This window comes from Hordeum vulgare, chromosome 3H, assembly GCF_904849725.1.
Source record: "Hordeum vulgare subsp. vulgare chromosome 3H, MorexV3_pseudomolecules_assembly, whole genome shotgun sequence".
Classification (NCBI taxonomy): domain Eukaryota; kingdom Viridiplantae; phylum Streptophyta; class Magnoliopsida; order Poales; family Poaceae; genus Hordeum; species Hordeum vulgare.
In genome coordinates, this window is record NC_058520.1 from 526,968,806 (window position 1) to 526,978,521 (window position 9,716).

Below are 9,716 nucleotides of genomic sequence, written 5' to 3' on the forward strand. Positions count from 1 at the left end.
AGCTATTGCTAACATGATTCTGACGGACTTAAGCATCGCTACGGGTGAGAAGGTGTCATCGTAGTCAACTCCTGGAACTTGTGAAAAACCCTTTGCCACAAGTCGAGCTTTATAAACGGTCACATTACCGTCAGCGTCCGTCTTCTTCTTAAAGATCCATTTGTTCTGAATAACCTTGCGGCCTTCAGGTAGTATCTCCAAAGTCCACACTTTGTTCTCATACATGGATCCTATCTCGGATTTCATGGCTTCTAGCCATTTGTTGGAATCTGGGCCCACCATTGCTTCTTCATAATTTGCAGGTTCATTGTTGTCTAACAACATGATTGACAAGACGGGATTACCGTAGCACTCTGGAGCAGCGCGTGATCTCGTCGACCTGCGTGGTTCAACAGAAACTTGAACTGGAGTTTCATGATCATCATCATTAACTTCCTCCTCAACCGGCGTCGCAACGACAGAGGTTTCCCCTTGCCCTGCGCCACCATCCAGAGGGATGAGAGGTTCGACAACCTCGTCAAGTTCTATCTTCCCCCCACTCAATTCTCTCGAGAGAAACTCCTTTTCGAGAAAAGTTCCGTTTTTAGCAACAAACACTTTGCCCTCGGATTTGAGATAGAAGGTGTACCCAACTGTCTCCTTTGGGTAACCTATGAAGACGCACTTTTCCGCTTTGGGTTCCAGCTTTTCAGGCTGAAGCTTTTTGACATAAGCATCACATCCCCAAACTTTAAGAAACGACAACTTTGGTCTTTTGCCGTGCCCTATTTAAAGTGAATGCAGCTGTTTCTAATGCATAACCCCAAAATGATAATGGCAAATCAGTAAGAGACATCATAGATCGCACCATCTCTAACAAAGTACGATTACGACGTTCGGACACACCATTACGCTGTGGTGTTCCAGGTGGTGTTAACTGCGAAACAATTCCACATTGTTTTAAGTGAGTACCAAACTCGAAACTCAGATATTCACCCCAACGATCAGACCGTAGGAACTTGATCTTCTTGTTACGATGATTTTCTACTTCACTCTGAAATTGCTTGAACTTTTCAAATGTTTCAGACTTGTGCTTCATCAAGTAGACATAACCATATCTACTTAAATCGTCAGTGAAGGTGAGAAAATAACGATATCCGCCGCGTGCCTCCACGCTCATCGGACCACATACATCGGTATGTATGATTTCCAACAAGTCACTTGCACGCTCCATTGTTCCGGAGAACGGAGTTTTAGTCATCTTGCCCATGAGGCATGGTTCGCACGTGTCAAGTGAATCAAAGTCAAGTGACTCCAAAAGTCCATCAGCATGGAGTTTCTTCATGCGCTTTACACCAATATGACCCAAGCGGCAGTGCCACAAAAATATGGCGCTATCATTGTTTACTCTAACTCTTTTGGTCTCAATGTTATGTATATGCGTATGGCTATCGAGATTCAATATGAACAATCCTCTCACATTCGGTGCATGACCATAAAAGGTGTTACTCATAGAAATAGAACAACCATTATTCTCAGATTTAAAAGAGTAACCGTCTCGCAATAAACAAGATCCAGATATAATGTTCATGCTCAACGCAGGCACTAAATAACAATGATTTAAGTTCATCACTAATCCCGATGGTAGTTGAAGTGACACGGTGCCGACGGCGATTGCATCAACCTTGGAACCGTTTCCTGCGCGCATCGTCACTTCGTCTTTCGCCAGCCTTCGTCTATTCCGCAGTTCCTGTTTCGAGTTGCAAATGTGAGCAACAGAACCGGTATCGAATACCCAGGCACTACTACGAGAGCCGGTTAAGTACACATCAATAACATGTATATCAAATATACCTGATTTTTCTTTGCCCGCCTTCTTATCTGCCAGATACTTGGGGCAATTGCGCTTCCAGTGACCCATACCCTTGCAATAGAAGCACTCTGTTTCAGGCTTAGGTCCAGCCTTGGGTTTCTTCGGCGGATTGGCACTAGGCTTGCCGCTCTTCTTCGAATTGCCCTTCTTGCCTTTGCCGTTTCTCTTGAAACTAGTGGTCTTGCTCACCATCAACACTTGATGCTCTTTACGGAGTTCAGACTCTGCGACTTTCAGCATCGCAAACAACTCGCCGGGAGACTTGTTCATCCCTTGCATGTTGTAGTTCAACACAAAGCCTTTATAGCTTGGCGGCAGTGATTGGAGGATTCTGTCAGTGATAGCTTCTTGCGGGAGTTCAATCCCCAGTTCAGCTAGACGGTTTGAGTACCCAGACATTTTGAGCACATGTTCACTGACAGACGAGTTTTCCTCCATCTTGCAAGCATAGAATTTATCGGAGGTCTCATACCTCTCGATCCGGGCGTTCTTCTGAAAGATAAACTTCAACTCCTGGAACATCTCAAATGCTCCATGACGCTGAAAGCGACGTTGAAGTCCCGGCTCTAAGCCATACAAGACTGCACATTGAACTATTGAGTAGTCCTCCTTACGTGCTAACCAAGTGTTCTTAACATCCTGATCAGCCGTAGCGGGTGGTTCATCTCCTAGCGCAGCATTAAGGACATAATCCTTCTTTCCAGCTTGTAAGATTAGCTTAAGATTACGAGCCCAGTCTACAAAGTTGCTTCCATCATCTTTCAACTTAGCTTTCTCTAGGAACGTATTAAAATTCAGGATGACACTTGCGTGAGCCATGATCTACAACACAAATATATTCAAAGTGGACTTAGACTATGTTTAAGATAATTAGAGTTCAACTTAATCAAATTATATGCTAAACTCCCACTCAAAAAGTACATCTCTCTAGTCATTTGAGTGGTTCATGTTCCACTTACACTATCCCAAGTCCGATCATCACGTGAGTCGAGAGTAGTTTCTGTGGTAAGCATCCCTATGCTAATCATATCAACTATATGATTCATGATCGACCTTTCGGTCTCATGTGTTCCGAGGCCATGTCTGCACATGCTAGGCTCGTCAAGCTTAACCCGAGTGTTCCGCGTGCGCAAATGTTTTGCACCCGTTGTATGTGAACGTTGAGTCTATCACACCCGATCATCACGTGGTGTCTCAAAACGACGAACTGTAGCAACGGTGCACAGTCGGGGGGAACACAATTTCGTCTTGAAATTTTAGTGAGAGATCACCTCATAATGCTACCGTCGTTCTAAGCAAAATAAGGTGCATAAAAGGATTAACATCACATGCAATTCATGAGTGACATGATATGGCCATCATCACGTGCTTCTTGATCTCCATCACCAAAGCACCGGCACGATCTTCTTGTCACCGGCGCCACACCATGATCATCCATCAACGTGTTGCCATCGGGGTTTTCGTGCTACTTATGCTATTACTACTAAAGCTACATCCTAGCAAAATAGTAAATGCATCTGCAAGCACAAATATGTTAGTATAAACACAACCCTATGGCTCCTGCCGGTTGCCGTACCATCGACGTGCAAGTCGATATTTCTATTACAACATGATCATCTCATACATCCAATATATCACATCACATCATTGGCCATATCACATCACAATCATACCCTGCAAAAACAAGTTAGACGTCCTCTAATTTTGTTGTTGCAAGTTTTACGTGGTGACCAAGGGTATCTAGTAGGATCGCATCTTACTTACGCAAACACCACAACGGAGATATATGAGTTGCTATTTAACCTCATCCAAGGACCTCCTCGGTCAAATCCGATTCAACTAAAGTTGGAGAAACCGTCACTTGCCAGTCATCTTTGAGCAAAGGGGGTTACTCGTAACGATGAAACCAGTCTCTGGTAAGCGTACGAGTAATGTCGGTCCAACCCGCTTCAATCCAACAATACCGCGGAATCAAGAAAAGACTAAGGAGGGCAGCAAAACGCACATCACCGCCCACAAAACCTTTTGTGTTCTACTCGAAAAGACATCTACGCATGAACCTAGCTCATGATGCCACTGTTGGGGAACGTCGCATGGGAAACAAAAATTTTCCTACGCGCACGAAGACCTATCATGGTGATGTCCATCTACGAGAGGGGATGAGTGATCTACGTACCCTTCTAGATCGTACAGCAGAAGCATTAGAGAACGCGGTTGATGTAGTGGAACGTCCTCACGTCCCTCGATCCGCCCCGCGAACAATCGCGCGATCAGTCCCACGATCTAGTACCGAACGGACGACACCTCCGCGTTCAGCACACGTACAGCTCGACGATGATCTCGGCCTTCTTGATCCAGCAAGAGAGACGGAGAGGTAGAAGAGTTCTCCGGCAGCGTGACGGCGCTCCGGAGGCTGGTGATGATCTTGTCTCAGCAGGGCTCCGCCCGAGCTCCGCAGAAACACGATCTAGAGGAAAAACTATGGAGGTATGTGGTCGGGCAGCCGTGAGAAAGTCGTCTCAAATCTGCCCTAAAAGCCCCATATATATAGGAGGAGGGAGGGGGACCTTGCCTTGGGGTCCAAGGGACTCCCAAGGGGTCGGCCGAGCCAAGGGGGGGAGGACTCCCCCCCCCAAACCGAGTTGGACTTGGTTTGGTGGGAGGAGTCCCCCTCCCTTCCCACTTCTTCCCTCTTTTTTTTTTTTCTTTTCCTTTGATTTTCTTATCTTGGCGCATAGGCTCCCTTGGGGCTGTCCCACCAGCCCACTAAGGGCTGGTGTGTCCCCCAAAAGCCTATGGGCTTCCCCGGAGTGGGTTGCCCCCCTCCGGTGAACTCCCGGAACCCATTCGTCATTCCCGGTACATTCCCGGTAACTCCGAAAACCTTCCGGTAATCAAATGAGGTCATCCTATATATCAATTTTCGTTTCCGGACCATTTCGGAAACCCTCGTGACGTCCGTGATCTCATCCGGGACTCCGAACAACATTCGGTAACCAACCATATAACTCAAATACGCATAAAACAACGTCGAACCTTAAGTGTGCAGACCCTGCGGGTTCGAGAACTATGTAGACATGACCCAAGAGACTCCTCGGTCAATATCCAATAGCGGGACCTGGATGCCCATATTGGATCCTACATATTCTACGAAGATCTTTATCGTTTGAACCTCAGTGCCAAGGATTCGTATAATCCCGTATGTCATTCCCTTTGTCCTTCGGTATGTTACTTGCCCGAGATTCGATCGTCAGTATCCGTATACCTATTTCAATCTCGTTTACCGGCAAGTCTCTTTACTCGTTCCATAATACAAGATCCCGCAACTTACACTAAGTTACATTGCTTGCAAGGCTTGTGTGTGATGTTGTATTACCGAGTGGGCCCCGAGATACCTCTCCGTCACACGGAGTGACAAATCCCAGTCTTGATCCATACTAACTCAACTAACACCTTCGGAGATACCTGTAGAGCATCTTTATAGTCACCCAGTTACGTTGCGACGTTTGATACACACAAAGCATTCCTCCGGTGTCAGTGAGTTATATGATCTCATGGTCATAGGAATAAATACTTGACACGCAGAAAACAGTAGCAACAAAATGACACGATCAACATGCTACGTCTATTAGTTTGGGTCTAGTCCATCACGTGATTCTCCTAATGACGTGATCCAGTTATCAAGCAACAACACCTTGTTCATAATCAGAAGACACTGACTATCATCGATCAACTGGCTAGCCAACTAGAGGCATGCTAGGGATGGTGTTTTGTTATGTATCCACACATGTAAATGAGTCTTCATTCAATACAATTATAGCATGGATAATAAACTATTATCTTGATACAGGAATTATAATAATAACTATACATTTATTATTGCCTCTAGGGCATAATTCCAACACTAACTACTAACTACTAACTACTAACTAGTCATATACTCAACCAAATCCTAACTCATATCCTAACTAGTCAAATCCTAACTAATATCCTAACTAGTCAAAACCTAATACAATTCCTATACCTACTACTACTACTAACTACTACTACTACTAACTACTAACTACTCATATACTCAACCAAATCCTAACTCATATCCTAACTAGTCAAATCCTAAGAACCTATTCAAATCAATCTACTAAAATCAATCTACTCAACCAAAACATAATACAATTGGATAGAAGGATGGGAAAGGGAAGGGATGGGGGAGGACATTACCTTGGGGGATCAATCCAAGGAAGAAATCCCCAGATCTGAAGGAGATGGGGGAGGGGATTAGAGCCAGCCGCCGCCGCAGTGGCAGTTTCTGTTTGAATGAGGGAGGGGGTGGGGAGGGGTGGGGAGGGGGGCTGGGCCGTGGCTGTATAAGTCCATGTGTGGCGCCTAAGCGTTAGGCGCCACACATTACAATGTGTGACGCCTGAGGCTTAGGCGTCACACTGCCTGGGGGTGGCCCCCTCCCTGCCACGTCGTCGGGGGTGTGGCGCCGAACCTCTAGGTGTCACACAGTGCAGTGTGGCGCCTAGGTGTCGGGCGCCACACAAAAGGGTCAGGCCGGTGAATTATTTACCCCGAGGGGTCAATCCGTGAGTTCTTTCGCCCGAGGGGTCATTTTTGTCAATTTTGCCCCCGGAAGAAAGGTGGTCTGGCCTCGCAGCCCGACTCGGTCAGGCAGCCTATTTGGAGGATGGAGGTGTTAGTCCAGACAAAGTTGCAGAGAGAGTGATGTTCTCCGTTCGTGAAAGTGAGATAGATGAGAAAGGAGCAGCTGCCTGCCATGGCAGTGCGTGAGGTTGAGGTGCCACAGATTTCACGGACGGCGCTCCCATGTAAGCATTGGGGTCAATTGACCCCAATGAGATTAGGTAATTCTTCATTAGTTTAGTATTAATTATTATTCATTTATAGAAGTTGACCCCATTATCATAGACTTGACCCCATCAATTTTTTTTGTAGCTTCGTCCCAGGATGAGAGGAAATGGAACCGTTGGCATCTATTATTGATGGATACTTATGTTGCAAGGCCTTCTCAAATTCAGGCAGATATCAAGTTAGCATATAGGCCTGACCCATGCACATTCTTCAGTTCAACATGGACATACAATTTCCTTCTTCTTGCAAGTAAGCGAAGTCCCTATGTAAGTGTATCTGGAAAAGAATGTTTCAAGTTTATAAATAACCCTTGCGTCATGTAATAATTCGCGGGGGACTCGCTCGGCTTCCTCCGGGTGTTCAACTCCTGCTGCGCGCGCTCCCGGGCCTCGCTACCGCTGGCGCTGCTCCTCCGCGTCTACGCCGCTGCCTGCGTCGCCGCGGGCGCCCCCTGCGGCTTGCAGTTCCACCCCGACGAGGACGACGCAGATAAGGAGGGGGGCAAGGTCGTGGGCGAGTTCGTGCGTGGGGACATCGCCGTACTGATCTCGATGTGCTGGGTCATGGCGTGGAGCGGGTTGGCCCCCAGGGTTTCGGGCGGCGAGGAGGTGGGGAAGGGGGAGCCCGTGCTGCTCCCGGACGTTTCGCTCCTGGTGCTGTCGGCGCTCGTGTCCGCCATTGCTGTCGCCGATGACGCGACCGTATGGGTGTGGGAGGGTTCCTGTGCCGGGAAGGGGGTGTCGGTGCACGAGTTCATGTCCTGGGTGATCTCCACTGTCCCCGGGCTTGGCAACTGCCTCTCGTGATATGTGCAGGACAGGTTTCGGTCATCTGAGGTTGATCCAACCAAGGTAAATCCGTTTATGCATTGCAGAATTATTAGTTGATGCTATCCAAAGATTGAATAGCTTGTTTAGTAGTATCAATTGTGGTGTCGTTCGGTGCAGCATTGCTATTCTTCAGTTAGGTGCATATAATAGAAGGTATATGTGCAAAATGGTGTGCCAATTTTAGTGTTCTATTTCCACATGTTTTCCCTTGATTATGTTGTAATCTTAGGTATTGTGCTGCGAGGAGGCATAGAGAAGATTTAGCTTCTTATGGCATGTTATAACTTATAGTAAGTTGCCAGTGCACTTATATTCATGATCAGCTGTCCTGGCTACTCTGGTTCTACAAATTATCAGCAAGCTCTGCATTATGTACATTCTCAGTGCTTGCTGGAAAATTTGTATTGTTCTTCTTTATATGTGATTGTTCAGAACTCACTTAAGAATCCGGGTAGGAACTGTGAAGGTATCCACACACAGATTCCGAGCTTGGTATATAATTGATGATGAAAATCGTTTAGAAAAACCGTTAGTTGCTTCAGATTTTTTTATTAGGACTAAGTTGTAGCTCCTACAGTCGGAACTCACGAGTTCATGTCCTCATCATTTTGCTGCAACAATGAATCTTTATTTGTTTTGTCCAATTATTTTGAATCATATATGCTGACTTTATAATAATGAAGCTTAAACTTGGCATAAGATTTCTTCTAACCAGAGTTGTTCCTTACAAGCAGGAAAACTCTGTTTCAACTGGTAACACAACTTTTGATACTTATGATGCGTATCTATTAACCCGTGGGAGGGGATGGTCAATCTCTCTCACCGTTAGAAGCACATTGAGTGAAAAGTTTTTGTCACCATCTGTCATTGGAATGGACACAGAAGACCTTCTTTATAGGTTACTTCTTGCCTTTTTTTGCTTCATATTCTCATGATTATCTTTGTAAGCTAAGTTTTCTTGTCAAGATTGTAAGTTTCAGTTGTTATCAGGTGATCTTGTAAAATCCTGTCATGACCTGATAATTACAATTTAAAGTTTAATCCTGATCTAGAACATATATTTGTAGGTCAATGCTTCATGGAAAAGGTCTGAGCAGGTTTTGGTCTTGTGTTGAGGGGTATAAGGGACCAGCACTAATTCTGATCTCAGCATTCTCAAATGCTGGTAGCGATAATATTGGTGGTGGCAAAAAATGGGGAATTGGTGTATTTACCGAGGATGGATTTGAGAACAAAGACACTTTCAATGGTAGCTCTTGTTCCTATGTGCCACATATCCAATATTCCGCACGCTTCTGCCATCGGGTATGACTCCTTTGCCACATTTTATGGTGGCTTACTTTTTGTCTAATCTAGCAGGTAAGGAGAATAACACCATGTATTGCCACCTGCATACTCAACTAAAGACGTACGAGGCGACGCCAAAGCCTCTTGGTTTTGCATTCGACGGATCAATTGGAAACGAGAGGGTCTTTATTGACGAGGACTTCTCTAAAGTTACAATTCGCCATCATGCAGTTGACAAAGACTTACCAACATGGTTCTCCCATTCCCAATCAGGTTGAATTTCACATTTGATAGTTCTAACTAAATATCTCATTGTTATTGCTATATCTGCGTTAGTATAAATCTTGAAAGAACTCTTAGGTCCAGTCTGTCCTGGCTCTGAACTAGAGGTCGTCTTTATTAGCTGAGTATGCAGGTGGCAATACATGATGTTCAAGAAAAAATATTTATTTAAAAAAGATTCCTTTTCAAACAAAAGCAGAAAATTCATAAATACAATACTTCTTAAAAAGTAGTACAATTTTTATGCATACATCAATTTTTTTTAAAAAAATTAACATTTAACCTTATTATTGACAATTATTAAAAATCCATATAAAAATGATGCACAATAACACATGAAGCAAGTTTTGCAAAAAACAATAAAAAAATTATTCAAAAAATATTTATGGAAAATATGTTGTACACACAAATGTCATTTCCATTAAAAAAAGTTATTATCACACAATAAAAAGATCCTTTTGATTTTTTTAAAAATTTATCTTTTACAACAAATTTAAAATTTTAATATTTTTTTTAACTATTATAATAAAATCATTCAGTTTTTATGTAAGCAATACCTAATATTTTAAAAGAAAACATTTAACGTTATTATA

General features: G+C 44.2%; 1 pseudogene; it reads left to right on the forward strand.

The window, feature by feature from the left end:
• The first annotated feature begins 6,629 nt into the window (after positions 1–6,629).
• LOC123441970 lies at positions 6,630–9,132 on the forward strand (annotated as a pseudogene).
• Positions 9,133–9,716: the final 584 nt, after the last annotated feature.